This window comes from Bufo bufo, chromosome 4, assembly GCF_905171765.1.
Source record: "Bufo bufo chromosome 4, aBufBuf1.1, whole genome shotgun sequence".
In the NCBI taxonomy this organism is placed as follows: domain Eukaryota; kingdom Metazoa; phylum Chordata; class Amphibia; order Anura; family Bufonidae; genus Bufo; species Bufo bufo.
In genome coordinates, this window is record NC_053392.1 from 613,972,643 (window position 1) to 613,987,204 (window position 14,562).

The 14,562-nt window shown below is 44.5% G+C and overlaps 1 long non-coding RNA gene across 1 annotated transcript; it reads left to right on the forward strand.

Moving 5' to 3' along the window:
* Nucleotides 1–1,219: 1,219 nt before the first annotated feature.
* LOC120999770 lies at nucleotides 1,220–14,526 on the forward strand. The gene is made up of 3 exons (XR_005778633.1): nucleotides 1,220–1,257; nucleotides 14,225–14,360; nucleotides 14,474–14,526. It is a non-coding gene; the product is annotated as an uncharacterized LOC120999770 (long non-coding RNA).
* Nucleotides 14,527–14,562: the final 36 nt, after the last annotated feature.

Genomic DNA, 14,562 nt, shown 5'->3' on the forward strand with positions numbered 1-14,562 from the left:
TCCTCTCTGCTCTCATCCCACGCAGGGACAGGAAGAACACTGGAAGGTGGTGGCGGGAGGGGATTTGTAACCTCTCTGTGCTCCTGTCCCTATTTAAGCTAGAAGGAAAATGAAAAAATTAAAATAAAAAAACAGCATAAATATTTAAAAAGTTATTTTTCAATTTTATATATAAAATTAAAGAGAAACATCTGAACTGTACGGCCTCTTTCACGCGAGCGATACATACGGTAATGTGTCAGGATCTGTTCAGGGAAAACACTGGTGGTTTTGCACGCAATTTTTCAATCAGCTTTGTCTGCAATTGCTTTCATTGTTTCCGTTATTTTCCAATCCAGATTGTATCAGTCTTTTTATGCGCATGAAGAAAAATTGAAGAAAACCAATCTCCGAGCAAACGTCAGTAAATACCGCATTGCACCCCGATGTCTTCAGTTTTTTCACACAAGCTCCATTCACTTCTATGGAGTCAGGGCTGCATGAAAAAACGGAACATGAACATATAGAACAAGCCGCGATGTTTCCTGGATGCAAAGATGATCAGTGAAAGTTTAGGCTCATGTACACAGACCCATTGAAAGGAGTGAGTCAGGATTTAGTCCGGATGCTGTGCGTTCACAACAACGGAAAAATAATTTGTGTGAAAGAGGATTTAAAGTAGAATTTTTTTTTCTGCACAAAGAAGTAATAGAAAAAAAAGTGGCATTAAAAAATACAACTTGTTCTGCAAATAAGCCCTCATAAGCCTGGGTAAACGGAAAAGTAAAAAACTTATAGGACTTGGAAGTCGGCGAGGAAAATATAGAAATGACAAAAAAAAATGTAAGTAAAAAAATTCTGTGTAAGGGGTTCATTCACACGTCCGTGGTGTACTGCGGATCCGCAATACACCCGGCCGGCACCTCGCATAGAACTGCCTACTCTTGTCCGCAATTGCATTATTATTATTATTACTTTGTGCCTATAAAAAAAATGTTTCTAGGAGCAGCTTCTGGAAGGAACTCCATCCGTCATTCCAGCCGTGATCTGTATAGAGAGGAGCGGCCAGGAGCAACTGCAATCCAGACAATACCCGAACTTATCCTAGCAAGTTATAGTATAGTGCCTGCAGGATCTGTGATGATGTCATGGTCATGTGATCAGTCACATGAGGGGAGGAGTAAAGCAGTGGAGGTTTCTCACTGTGCAGCACTTCCTGTCATGTGACCAGTGTGACGTCATCGCAGGTCCTGCAGCCCCAGGAGGTGAGATCTGCAGGTCAGTTATTGGTTTGATTAAACATTATTGTCATTACACATGTGGAGTACAGGGTAATGAAATACAGCTCTACAGCATCTAATCAGAAGTGCAAAGGGCATCAGTGCAATAAAAAAAGTTATATACAGATAAGGATAGTGTAGAAAGTAGGAATAGTTATGGACAGATTATGTACAAATAAGTTATCTATACAGGTGTCTATATTGCGATACAGAGAGTGAATATACAGATGTACTATGGACAGATATACAGATGTGCTGATGTATACATATATACAGATATACTGATGTATACATATATATAGATAAACTGTTCTATTGCTATACAGACAGCGAATACACAGATGTACTATGAACAAGTATACAGATGCGCTACGTGTATACACATTTAGAGATGTAAAGTAAACAGATCTGCAGAAGAGTAGCGCTGGACAGACTATAAGGCCTCTATCACACCAGCGTAACGGATTGGTTCCGGATGCGTTCAGGATGCGTTCAGTGAAACCATTTTGCAAGTTCAGTCAGTTTTGTCTGCAATTGCGATCAGTTGCTCGGTTTTTATCGCGTGGGTGCAATGCGTTTTGATGCATTTTTCACGTGATAAAAAACTGAAGGTTTACAAACAACATCTCTTAGCAACCATCAGTGAAAAACGCATCGCATCCGCACTTGCTTGCGGATGCGATGCGTTTTTCACTGAAGCCCCATTTACTTCTACGGGGCCAGCGTTGCGTGAAAAATGTAGAATATTGAACATGCTGCGATTTTCACGCAGCGCACAAGTGATGCGTGAAAATCAACGCTCATGTACACATTGAAATTAATGGGTCCGGATTTAGTGCGGGCTCAACTGTAAAGTTTGGGTTCGTACCAAACTTTAGGATTTTTGGAACCCGGACCCGAACATTTCAGTAAAAGTTCGGGTTCGGTGATTTCTCTGCGCTTTTTGAAAGGTTGCAGAGCAGCCAATCAACAAGCGTTTAACTCTGTGCCCTTAGAAGCCATCACAGCCATGCCTACTAATGGCATGGCTGTGATTGGCCAGAGCAGCATGTGACCCAGCCTCTATATAAGCTGGAGTCACGTAGCGCTGCACGTCAATCTGCGGTGCTTAGTGTAGGGAGAGGATAGGAGAGAATCTTTGCTCAAAACGTGAATCTAACTCAGCGATCTACATACATTGTGTTGTGTGGGGACAGGGCACCATTTTTTTTATCCTGCCCTGAGCCCAGTTACCGAAAACAAATAACTTTTATAAGTCAGTTAGGTGGGCGGCGGCGGCCATTTTATGAAAGCTCAGTGCACCAACACTGCATCTGAGCTTTTGGGACATAGAAACCAAGCTTTAAAATCAGCACAAATAATCTGTTTTAAAAAAAAAAACACACAATTTTTTGGGCAATTTACAACATCTGGTGCATTTGCAGTCTTGGTCAGTGTGCAATTTAATCTAGAAATACAGCCATAATTTTATGGGTTTTTAAAAACACACTTTTTTTTTTGCCAAAAAACACTATTTTCCAGATCTGCAAGTGTTAAATTCAAGTTTAATATATACAGCTTTCTTATTCTGTATATACAATATCTGAATTAGTCAGTGTTCAATTTAAGCTAGAAATACAACCATCATTTTCTGGGTTTTTAAAAACACACTTTTTTGCCAGATTCCACTATTTTTCAGGCCTTGCAGCATCAAGATGTTTGAAATTCCAGGGTTATATACTGCTGTCAAATTCAGTTATTAAACAAACACCCGTTTGGGCAAGAAAAAATTTAGTTGGCAGCCTTTGCTGCAGATGTCATTGTGAGATACACCCTTTATATATTTGGCTTATATTCAGTTAATTGAAATACCGCCATTTGGTGCACAAATCTTTAATTGAGGCCTAGTGTGGGTCAGGCCGTGTGAGATACACCCTGTATATACAGGGCTTATATTCTTCTATTAATAAAACACCCTTTTTGGGGCAAAATACAAAATTTTTCAGGCCTTGCAGCATTAGCACGTTTGAAATTCCAGGGTTATATACTGCTGTCATATTCAGTTATTAAACTAACACCCGTTTGGGCAAAAAAATGTTTATTTTGCAGCCTTTGCTGCATATGTCATTGTGAGATACAGCCTTTACATAGTGTGGTTCTATTCAGATATTTGAAATACCGCCATTTGGTGCACAAATCTTTAATTGAGGCCTAGTCTGGTTCAGGGCGTGTGAGATACACCCTTTAAATACAGGGGTTTGATTCAGGTATTTGAAATACAGCCATTTTGGGCAAACAAATTTAATTGAGGCCTAGTCTGGTTTAGGCCGTGTGAGATACACCCTTTAAATACAGGGGTTTAATTCAAGTATTTGAAATACAGCCATTTTGGGCAAACAAATTTATTTGAGGCCTAGTCTGGTTCTGGCCGTGTGAGATACACCCTGTACATACTGTTGTTCTATTCTACTATTAATTAAACACCCATTTAGGGCTCTACGAATGGCGAGGCCTGAACAAGTACAGGCGATAGTAGATTGGGTTGCTGACAGTGGATCCAGTTCCTTCACATTGTCTCCCACCCAGTCTCCTGCTGAAAGACCACAGTTGGCACCTGCAGCCGATGTCCATCAGTCTTTCACCTCACCCCCTTGCAAATCAGCCAAGCAGTCTGAGCCCCAAGTCATGCAGCAGTCTCTTCTGCTTTTTGATGATTCTGTTAGCAGGGTTTTCCAGAGCCATCCACCTAGCCCTGCCCCAGAAGTGGAAGAGATTAAATGCACTGATGCCCAACCACTTATCTTTCAAGATGAGTACATGGGAGGACCATCGCAGCATGTCTCGGATGATGACGAAACACAGGTGCCAACTGCTGGGGCTTTCGAAAGTGTGCAGACCGAGAAGGAAGGCAGGGGTGAAGACTGGGTGGAAGATGATGTGGAGGACGATGAGGTCCTTGACCCCACATGGAATCAAGGTCATTTCGAGTGACCTATGTAGTTCGGAGGAAGAGGCGGTGGTCGCACACAGCCACCAGCACAGCAGAAGAGGGAGCAGGGTGCAAAAGCGGAGCGGCCGTCCTCTAGACAGTACGCCTTCTACTGCCCACCGCAGCAAGGGACCGAGCACACCAAAGCCAGCTCCAAGGAGTTTTTCTGGTGTGGCAGTTCTTCCGACAATGTGCTGACGACAAGACACGAGTGGTTTTCACTATGTGTAATCAGAGCCTGAATCGAGGCATAAACGTTCTCAACCTGAGCACAACCTGCATGACCAGGCATTTAAGTGCTAAGCATGAGCTGCAGTGGAGTAGACACCTCAAAAACCAAGAAAGGTCTCTGGCTCCTCCTGCTTCCTCTTCTGCTGCAGCCTCGGCCTCTTCATCCACCTCTGGAGTGACAGTGCCACCTTCCACCCCGCAAACAGAGGATCTTCCAGCAACACCACCACCTGGGTCACCAAGCATCTCCACAATGTCCCACGGAAGCGTTCAGCTCTCCATCTTCCAAACGCTGGAGAGCAAGAGGAAGTACCCCCCTACCCACCCGCGATCCCTAGCCCTGAATGCCAGCATTTCAAAATTACTGGCCTTTGAAATGCTGTCATTCCGTCTGGTGGAGACGGATAGTTTTAAAGGCCTTATGGCGGTGGCTGTCCCACAGTACGTCGTGCCCAGCCGCCACTACTTTTCCAGGCGTGCCATCCCTTCACAACCAAGTGGGGGACAAAATCAGGTGTGCACTGCGCAACGCCATCTGTGGCAAGGTGAACCTCATTACGGATACGTGGACTAGTAAGCACGGTCAGGGACGTTATATCTACATAACAGCACACTGGGTAAATGCAGTGGCGGCTGGGCCTGAGGCGGATAGCAGTTTGGTGCATGTCCTTCCACCACCGAGGATTGCAGGGCACTATAGTTTGCCTCCTGTTGCTTCCTCCTCCTACTCTGCTTCCTCATCCTCTATCGGCTCCTCATCTGGTCAGCGTAACACCTTCACCACCAACTTCAGCACAGCCAGGGGTAAACGACAGCAGGCAGTTTTAAAACGTATCTGTTTGGGGGACAAACCCCACACCGCGCAGGAGCTATGGACGGGCCTTGAACAACAGACCGATGAGTGGTTTGTGCCAGTCAGCCTCAAGCCCGGCCTGGTGGTGTGCGATAATGGGCGAAATCTCGTAGCAGCTCTGGGACTAGCCGGTTTGACGCACATCCCTTGCCTGGCGCATGTGCTGAATTTAATGGTGCAGAGATTCCTTAAAAATTACCCCGATATATCAGAGCTGCTGCATAAAGTGCAGGCCGTCTGTGCGCGCTTTCGGCGTTCTCACCCTGCTGCTGCTCGCCTGTCAGCGCTGCAGCGTAACTTCGGCCTTCCCGCTCCCCGCCTCATATACGACGTGCCCACAAGGTGGAACTCCACCTTGCACATGCTGGCCAGACTGTGCGAGCAGCAGCAGGCGATAGTGGAGTTTTAGCTGTAGCACGCACGGGTGAGTCGCTCGTCGGAACAGCACCACTTCACCACCAATGACTGGGCATCCATGCGAGACCTGTGTTCCTTGTTGCGCTGTTTTGAGTACTCCACCAACATGGCCAGTGCTGAGAACGCTGTTCTCAGTGTTACTATCCCACTTCTATGCCTCCTTGAAAAAACCCTCCTGGCGATGATAGAAGAGGATGTGGCACAGGAGGAGGAGGAAGAGGGATCATTTCGTAGGGTTTCCGGCCAGTCATTCACAAGTGGCTCCGAGGGTGGGTTCCTGCACCCACAAACGCCAGGTACAGAATTGTCCAGCCAGGGCACAGTTCTGGAGGATGAGGAGGAGGAGATGGAGGAGGAGGAACCATGTTCACAGCAGGGTGGTACCCAGACCAGCTCATGGCCATCACTGGTGCGTGGCTGGGGGGATACAGAGGACACAGACGATACACCTCACACAGAGGACAGCTTTTCCTTGCCTCTGGGCAGCCTGGCACACATAAGCAATTACATGCTGCAGGGTCTCCGCAATGACCGCCGAGTTGTCCACATTCTAACTTGTGCTAATTACTGGGTGGCCACGCTGCTAGATCCCCGTTACAAGGACAACGTACCGTCCTTAATTCCCTCACTGGAGCGTGAACGTAAGATGCGCGAGTACAAGCGCACGCTGGTAGACGCGCTGCTGGTGGCATTCCCACCTGACAGCGGGGGCACAGTGAAAGCACAAAGCGAAGGCAGAGGAAGAGGTCGCCAACGCAGCTGGGGCACCGCCAGCACCTCAGAAGGCAGGGTCAGCATGGCCGACATGTGGAAAAGCTTTGTCAGCACGCCACAACAACCAGCACCACCGGCTGATATGGAACTTCTTAGCAGGAGGCAGCATTTCACCAACATGGTGGAGCAGTATGTGTGCACACGCCTACACGTACTGAATGACAGGTCTGCCCCCTTCAACTTCTGGGTCTCCAAATTGGGCACAGAGCCTGAGCTTGCCCTTTACGCCTTGGAGGTGCTGGCCTGCACTGCGGCCAGTGTATTGTCTGAATGTGTGTTTAGCACGGCAGGGGGCGTCATCACAGAGAAGCGCAGCCGCCTGTCCACAGCCAATGTGGACAAGCTCACGTTCATTAAAATGAAACCAGGCATGGATCCCTCAGGACTTGTCCGTACCTTGTGCAGAATAGACATGTATACCGCCACTAACCAGCCATTGTTATACTGCAGCGCAATTGCTCATTCTTGTATTTTGGATATTTCACACTCTTTTAGAGTGTACCCTAATTTAAAAAAATAAAATTAAAACCAAAAACCTGTGTTGGCTACCTCGTCCTGCTCCACCGGCGCTACGTCCACCGCCTCCTCAAACTCTTACTCCATATGGAACTCCACCTCATAAATCAATTTTTTATTTTTTATTTGTACGTTTTTTATTTTATGTCATTTCACTACTTTGTCATTTACATTTCCGGGTGAAATTCACAAATTTTTGGGTGTATAGTACCACTGCTATACCTAGTAGACCGGTAAAAAAAGAAAATTAAAAATTGTCATTTACATTTTTGGGTGAAATTCACCAATTTTTTGGTGTATAGTACCACTGCTATACCTAGTAGACAGGTTAAACAAAAAAAATTATTTGTAGGTTACATATTCTGGTGAAATTCACCAATTTTTGGGTGTATAGTACCACTGCTATACCTAGTAGACAGGTTAAACCAAAAAAAAAAATTGTCATTTACATTTTCAGGTGAAATTCACCAATTTTTGGTTGTGATGTACCCCTGCTATACCTAATAGACCGGTAAAAAAATAAATAAAATTGTCATTTACATTTTCGGGTGAAATTTACCGTTTTTGGGGTTCACCAACTACTACCGTAAATTCATTTTGAACTACTCGTCTGTTGTTAAACCTTTAACAGACATGACTGGGAAGGGTTCGGATGCGTCAACCTGGTCTGATGCGGCATTACAAGCTTTCTCAGTGGTGAAGGAATGTTTTGCTTCTGATCCTATACTGGTGCAACTGGATGTGTCACAGCCATTCATTGTGGAGGTTGACGCATCCGAGATAGGGGTAGGAGCAGTCTTGTCGCAGGGTCCTTCACCTAGTAAATGGCGTCCATGTGCTTTCTTCTCTAAGAAACTTTCGGCCGCAGAAAGAAATTATGACGTGGATAATAGAGTTGCTGGCCATCAAGTTGGCTTTTGAAGAGTGGCGTCATTGGTTGGAAGGAACAATTCATCCTATTACTGTGCTTACTGATCACAAAAATCTGGCTTACCGGGAGTCGTCTAAACCAGTGGTCCCCAACCTTTTTTGCACCAAGGACCGGTTTCATGCAAGATAAATTTCCCAGGGACCGGGTGGGGGGGAAGGGGGCGGGGGTTCTGGGGCGGGGCTTAGGGGGTGGGCGGGGCTGACTGATTCATGCGCATAACAAAACACAAGGTGCATATTAAAATATATAACACTATATAATGACTATATAAACTGACTATGGTCTCTGCTGCACTGGTCTCTGCTGCACTGGTCCGTATTTTTCACCCTATAAGATGCAGCTAGTTTTAGAGGAGAACAATAAGAAAAAAATATTTTTCATTACACCTCAGGTCAGACCAGCAATCAGACCTCAGATCAGACCCCCAATGGCTCAGATCAACCCCCAAACCTTTAGCCATCTATCAGCCCCCAATGTCAGCCATAACCCCCCCAATGTCAGCCATAACCCCCCCAATGTCAGCCATAACCCCCCCAATGTCAGCCATAACCCCCCCAATGTCAGCCATAACCCCCCAATGTCAGCCATAAACCCCCCCAATGTAAGCCATAAACCCCCCCCAATGTCAGCCATAAACCCCCCCAATGTCAGCCATAAGCCCCCCAATGTCAGCCATAAGCCCCCCAATGTCAGCCATAAGCCCCCCAATGTCACCCATAAGCCCATTAGCCCCTCATGTCAGCCATAAGCCCCCATTAGCCCCTCATGTCAGCCATAAGCCCCCCATTAGCCCCTCATGTCAGCCATAAGCCCCCTATTAGCCCCTCGGCCGATAGCCGAGCCGAGGACCAGGAAGTGGTGAGTACAGATCCTTCACCGCTTCCTGGTCCTTCTGTACTAATGAAGCGCTTCCATAATGGAAGCGCTTCATTAGTACAGAGTTAAAGACGGCCCTGATCCCCGCGGCCCGGCTAACAATCCTCCGCGGCCCGGCGGTTGGGGACCGCTGGTCTAAACGACTGAGCCCAAGGCAGGCCAGATAGTCGTTTTTTACCAGATTTAATTTCATCGTCACCTATTGCCCTGGGGTCAAGAATGCCAAGGCTGATGCTTTGTCACATAGCTGATTCGGAAGATCCAGCCAATATTGTCTGAAGGCTCCATTCAAACGTCCGTATGTTTTTTACGGATCCACGAATACATGGATCGGATCCGCAAAACACATACGGACATCTGAATAGAGCCTTATAGGGGGGTGATCAATGACAGGGGGGTGATCACCCCATATAGACTCCCTGATCACCCCCCTGTCATTGATCACCCCCCTGTAAGGCTCCATTCAAACGTCCGTATGTTTTTTACGGATCCACGGATACATGGATCGGATCCGCAAAACACATACGGACATCTGAATGGAGTCTTATAGGGGGGTGATCAATGACAGGGGGGTGATCACCCCATATAGACTCCCTGATCACCCCCCTGTCATTGATCACACCCCTGTAAGGCTCCATTCAAACGTCCGTATGTTTTTTACGGATCCACGGATACATGGATCGGATCCCCAAAACACATACGGACATCTGAATGGAGCCTTATAGGGGGGTGATCAATGACAGTGGGGTGATCAATGACAGGGGGGTGATCACCCCATATAGACTCCCTGATCACCCCCCCTGTCATTGATCACCCCCCTGTAAGGCTCTATTCAAACGTCCGTATGTTTTTTACGGATCCACGGATACATGGATCGGATCCGCAAAACACATACGGACATCTGAATGGAGCCTTATAGGGGGGTGATCAATGACAGGGGGGTGATGACCCCATATAGACTCCCTGATCACCCCCCTGTCATTGATCACCCCCCTGTCATTGATCACCCCCCTGTAAGGCTCCATTCAGACATTTTTTTGGCCCAAGTTAGCGGAAATTATTATTTTTTTCTTACAAAGTCTCATATTCCACTAACTAGTGTAAAAAAATAAAATCTCACATGAACTCACCATACCCCTCACGGAATCCAAATGCGTAAATTTTTTTAGACATTTATATTCCAGACTTCTTCTCACGCTTTAGGGCCCCTAAATTGCCAGGGCAGTATAAATACCCCACATGTAACCCCATTTCGGAAAGAAGACACCCCAAGGTATTCCGTGAGGGGCATATTGAGTCCATGAAAGATTGAAATTTTTGTCCCAAGTTAGCGGAAAGGGAGACTTTGTGAGAAAAAACAAAAAAAAATCAATTTCCGCTAACTTGTGCCAAAAAAATAAAAATTCTATGAACTCGCCATGCCCCTCATTGAATACCTTGGGGTGTCTTCTTTCCAAAATGGGGTCACATGTGGGGTATTTATACTGCCCTGGCATTTTAGGGGCCCTAAAGCGTGAGAAGAAGTCTGGGATCCAAATGTCTAAAAATGCCCTCATAAAAGGAATTTGGGCCCCTTTGCGCATCTAGGCTGCAAAAAAGTGTCACACATCTGGTATCGCCGTACTCAGGAGAAGTTGGGCAATGTGTTTTGGGGTGTCTTTTTACATATACCCATGCTGGGTGAGAGAAATATCTTGGCAAAAGACAACTTTTCCCATTTTTTTATACAAAGTTGGCATTTGACCGAGATATTTATCTCACCCAGCATGGGTATATGTAAAATGACACCCCAAAACACATTGCCCAACTTCTCCTGAGTACGGCAATACCAGATGTGTGACACTTTTTTGCAGCCTAGGTGGGCAAAGGGGCCCACATTCCAAAGAGCACCTTTCGGATTTCACCGGCCATTTTTTACAGATTTTGATTTCAAACTACTTTGCACGCATTTGGGCCCCTAAAATGCCAGGGCAGTATAACTACCCCACAAGTGACCCCATTTTGGAAAGAAGACACCCCAAGGTATTTCGTGATGGGCATAGTGAGTTCATGGAAGTTTTTATTTTTTGTCACAAGTTAGTGGAATATGAGACTTTGTAATAAAAAAAAATAAAAAATAAAAAATCATAATTTCCCGCTAACTTGTGACAAAAAATAAAAACTTCTATGAACTCACTATGCCCATCAGCGAATACCTTAGGGTGTCTACTTTCCGAAATGGGGTAATTTGTGGGGTGTTTGTACTGTCTGGCCATTATAGAACCTCAGAAAACATGACAGGTGCTCAGAAAGTCAGAGCTGCTTCAAAAAGCGGAAATTCACATTTTTGTACCATAGTTTGTAAACGCTATAACTTTTACCCAAACCATTTTTTTTTTACCCAAACATTTTTTTTTATTAAAGACATGTAGAACAATAAATTTAGAGAAAAAATTATATATGGATGTCGTTTTTTTTGCAAAATTTTACAACTGAAAGTAAAAAATGTCATTTTTTTGCAAAAAAATCGTTAAATTTTGATTAATAACAAAAAAAAGTAAAAATGTCAGCAGAAATGAAATACCACCATATGAAAGCTCAATTAGTGAGAAGAAAAGGAGGTAAAATTCATTTGGGTGGTAAGTTGCATGACCGAGCAATAAATGGTGAAAGTAATGTAGTGCAGAAGTGTAAAAAGTGGTCTGGTCATTAAGGGTGTTTAAGCACTGGGGGCTGAGGTGGTTAAAGGAGATATAAGCCAATCAATACTTAATTATGTAAAATACAAAAAAAAGTGAAGTCCATCATGTTTTTCTAATTCTGAATTATTTTTCAACAATTTGTGCTCCTGTATGGGATTGGCTTTGTGAGAGGTTTTATTTCTTTATATATATATATATGTACTGTAGTACACATTTTTGTCTAGATGGCCGCAAACCAGATGTGCAAATAAAAAAGATAAAGAGAGGAGGCAGCGCCTCATGTGTGGTATTGTTTCACAAATAGGTAAAATTAGGTAATAGATTGCGCTTACCGAAAGGTGTTGTGATAGAGTCACAACAGCTAAATTCGCCTTGCTGTTAATTTTTGGATCTCGACCAGCATCCGGGACGTTCACGTCACTGCAGCCCTGGTTCCCAATGCCCTTTCCTTTGGATTTTGTGCAGTGACGAAATGAGAAGGAGAAAAACCACTTGTTGGAACCACTTGTTTCTGCGCTGACAAGCACAATGTTTTAGGCAGGACTTGTCTTTTCACACAAGGTTTATTTTGGTCAACGCGTTTCAAGGGCTTGCAGCCCCCTTCATCAGGACAATATTCATATATTGTCCTGATGAAGGGGACTGCAAGCCCTTTATATGCGTTGACCAAAATAAACCTTGTGTGAAAAGACAAGTCCTCTGCCTACAACATCGTGCTTGTCAGCGCCGAAACAGGTGGTTCCAATACCTCTGGATTTTTCTCCTTCTCGCAAACCAGATGCGTGAGCCTCGTGTGCATTTCTACCTATGAACTCAGAGTTGAAGTTGCTGAAACCACTCCTATCGGGTTAAGGAGCCAATAGTCTCTTCTTAAGGAACACCCCTTTTGGGATGTCATGTCTGCTATTTAAGGGAATGTAACTTGAATAAAGCTCTCTTCTTGCTCTTGCTCAGGGGGATGAGAAGATGCTTTCATGAAACCAACTTGTGTGTCTGGTCTCATTATGAAAGCAGTATGGCGCGCTCATACTTATACTTCTAATTGATTTGGCACCACACAAAGAAAAAGAGAATCGCATGAATTGTGAAAACAGCTTAGACCAGAAAAGCTGCCTTCACCCCCCACATGCATCAATGAACCTTCAGCACCAATGTCTCTTTTGCTGGATCACATGTTTTCCTTCCTTGGATAACTTCTGGTAGGTACTGACCGCTACATAATAGGAACACCCCACAAAACCTGCTATTTTTTTGGAGAATAGTAGCTGCTCCTACAATTTTTGGAGGATTATAGGATTACTTTGTGAGAAAGAGAATAAAAGGTATGAGGAGTGGCCATTAAATAACAAGACTGACCTGGAAAAAAGACAGCACCGCTTGAGTTTAAATATGACATGTCCACCTTAGCCATGGACTCTCCTAAACTACAACTACCATTTGCTCTTTGAGGAGCACAAAAATAATTCAGGTTAGAGGATGAAGAACACGATGAACCACTAGGATTCTCATTCACATCAAAGAGAGCTGAAAATGTTCAAAAAAGTGAGGAGATTTTTTGAAGCAACCCTAGACTCAATGTCCGACCGATGGCAGAAATATTGAATATTGATTCAGAAATTTTGCACAATGATCTTTATATGAGGAAAGTCTTCCCTATGTTCACTCCTGACCAGAAATAATCATAAGCATATTTTTGCAGTCATTTTGGAGCAAATGTAAGTCAAATTCTCCACGAATTACTTCTGTCACAAAGCACATTTCTTTGTAAGTAGTAGGGGCAATTACAGGGAACGGCGATTGCAACGCTCCCCGTCATTGTACCCCTCAGATGTAAAATAAGTGTGCTCTTTCACGCTACAGTAGGATCTTGGGCCTCTGCACGGTTCTTTATACCTGGCGCTAACATCGACCTGTAAGGCTGAGTTGACACTTGAGTTATTTGGTCAGTTTTGGCCCCGTAACTGCCCAAATAAGAGAAGTGTGGAGTGATTGTCATCTGCATGTCATACGGACTCACAGTATTATTTCCCTACCACAGCAGACTCCCTATGGGTGTTACTGCAAGGCACAGTGTTCTACATCACTATACAGGCTCTCTACCGTCAGGAAATAGTAGTTTTTTTAACGCGATTCGCCGCAAATAAATTCGGATCGAATCGAATCTCTTTGGAAAATTAGGCAAACCGGCCGAATAGAATTTTTGAGAAATTCGCTCATCTCTTATTAAGTTGTATAATAAAAAAATCATACCTTATCCATTTGATCGCAATATGTCACCACGCACGAGATATCGCGTGGGATCTTCAATCAAGATGGCGGCAGGCTCTTCGCATTCAAACGGATGAGGTAAGTATGACTTTTTTTTACCCCACTTCAGGGAAAATTGATTTGTTACCACAAAGCATGAGGAATCGAATTTTCACTGAGATTCGCTCCACGCTACCCATTTATAAAGATATTTATACTCAAAATAAAGATTAGATCTGGCTGCTGTATGTGGTACACTTCCGATGCGTGTCCTGTGTAACACTGTATTTACTACATAGCACAGGCGGCTGAGTGATATGGTTATTACCAGTCTATGTAAAAAAGAGTTAGATAGCTAAGTACACTATTGGTAATGCCTTTATAATTCTTAATTTGTAAAACACTTTAAATGACACGTTTTTCCAAATGTAATGCACTCTCAATTCTCCTTGATTTCCACCATTTTCTTAGGTACAGGATTCCCGAATTTTTAAAGACGATGGTCATTTCCATCAATGACCCACCAAGGATGGAGAAGGACAGAAACCACATGGCTGCAAGGATATTAGACCTCACCCTGGAGATCATCTCCCTGATAACTGGAGAGGTGAGAGTCTCACATGATGTCACTCTTATCTCTAGTAATATACAAGGGGAAATGACTGGAAAGGTGAAGGATTCTTAGAATCTCTGTAGTGATCGGCGTCTCCCCATACACAGGATTACAAGGTAGTGAAGAAGTCGTCTGGTGAGTGTGTGACACCCCGTGTGTCAGAAGGATGGAGCAGGACCCAGAGCCCCATCACCGA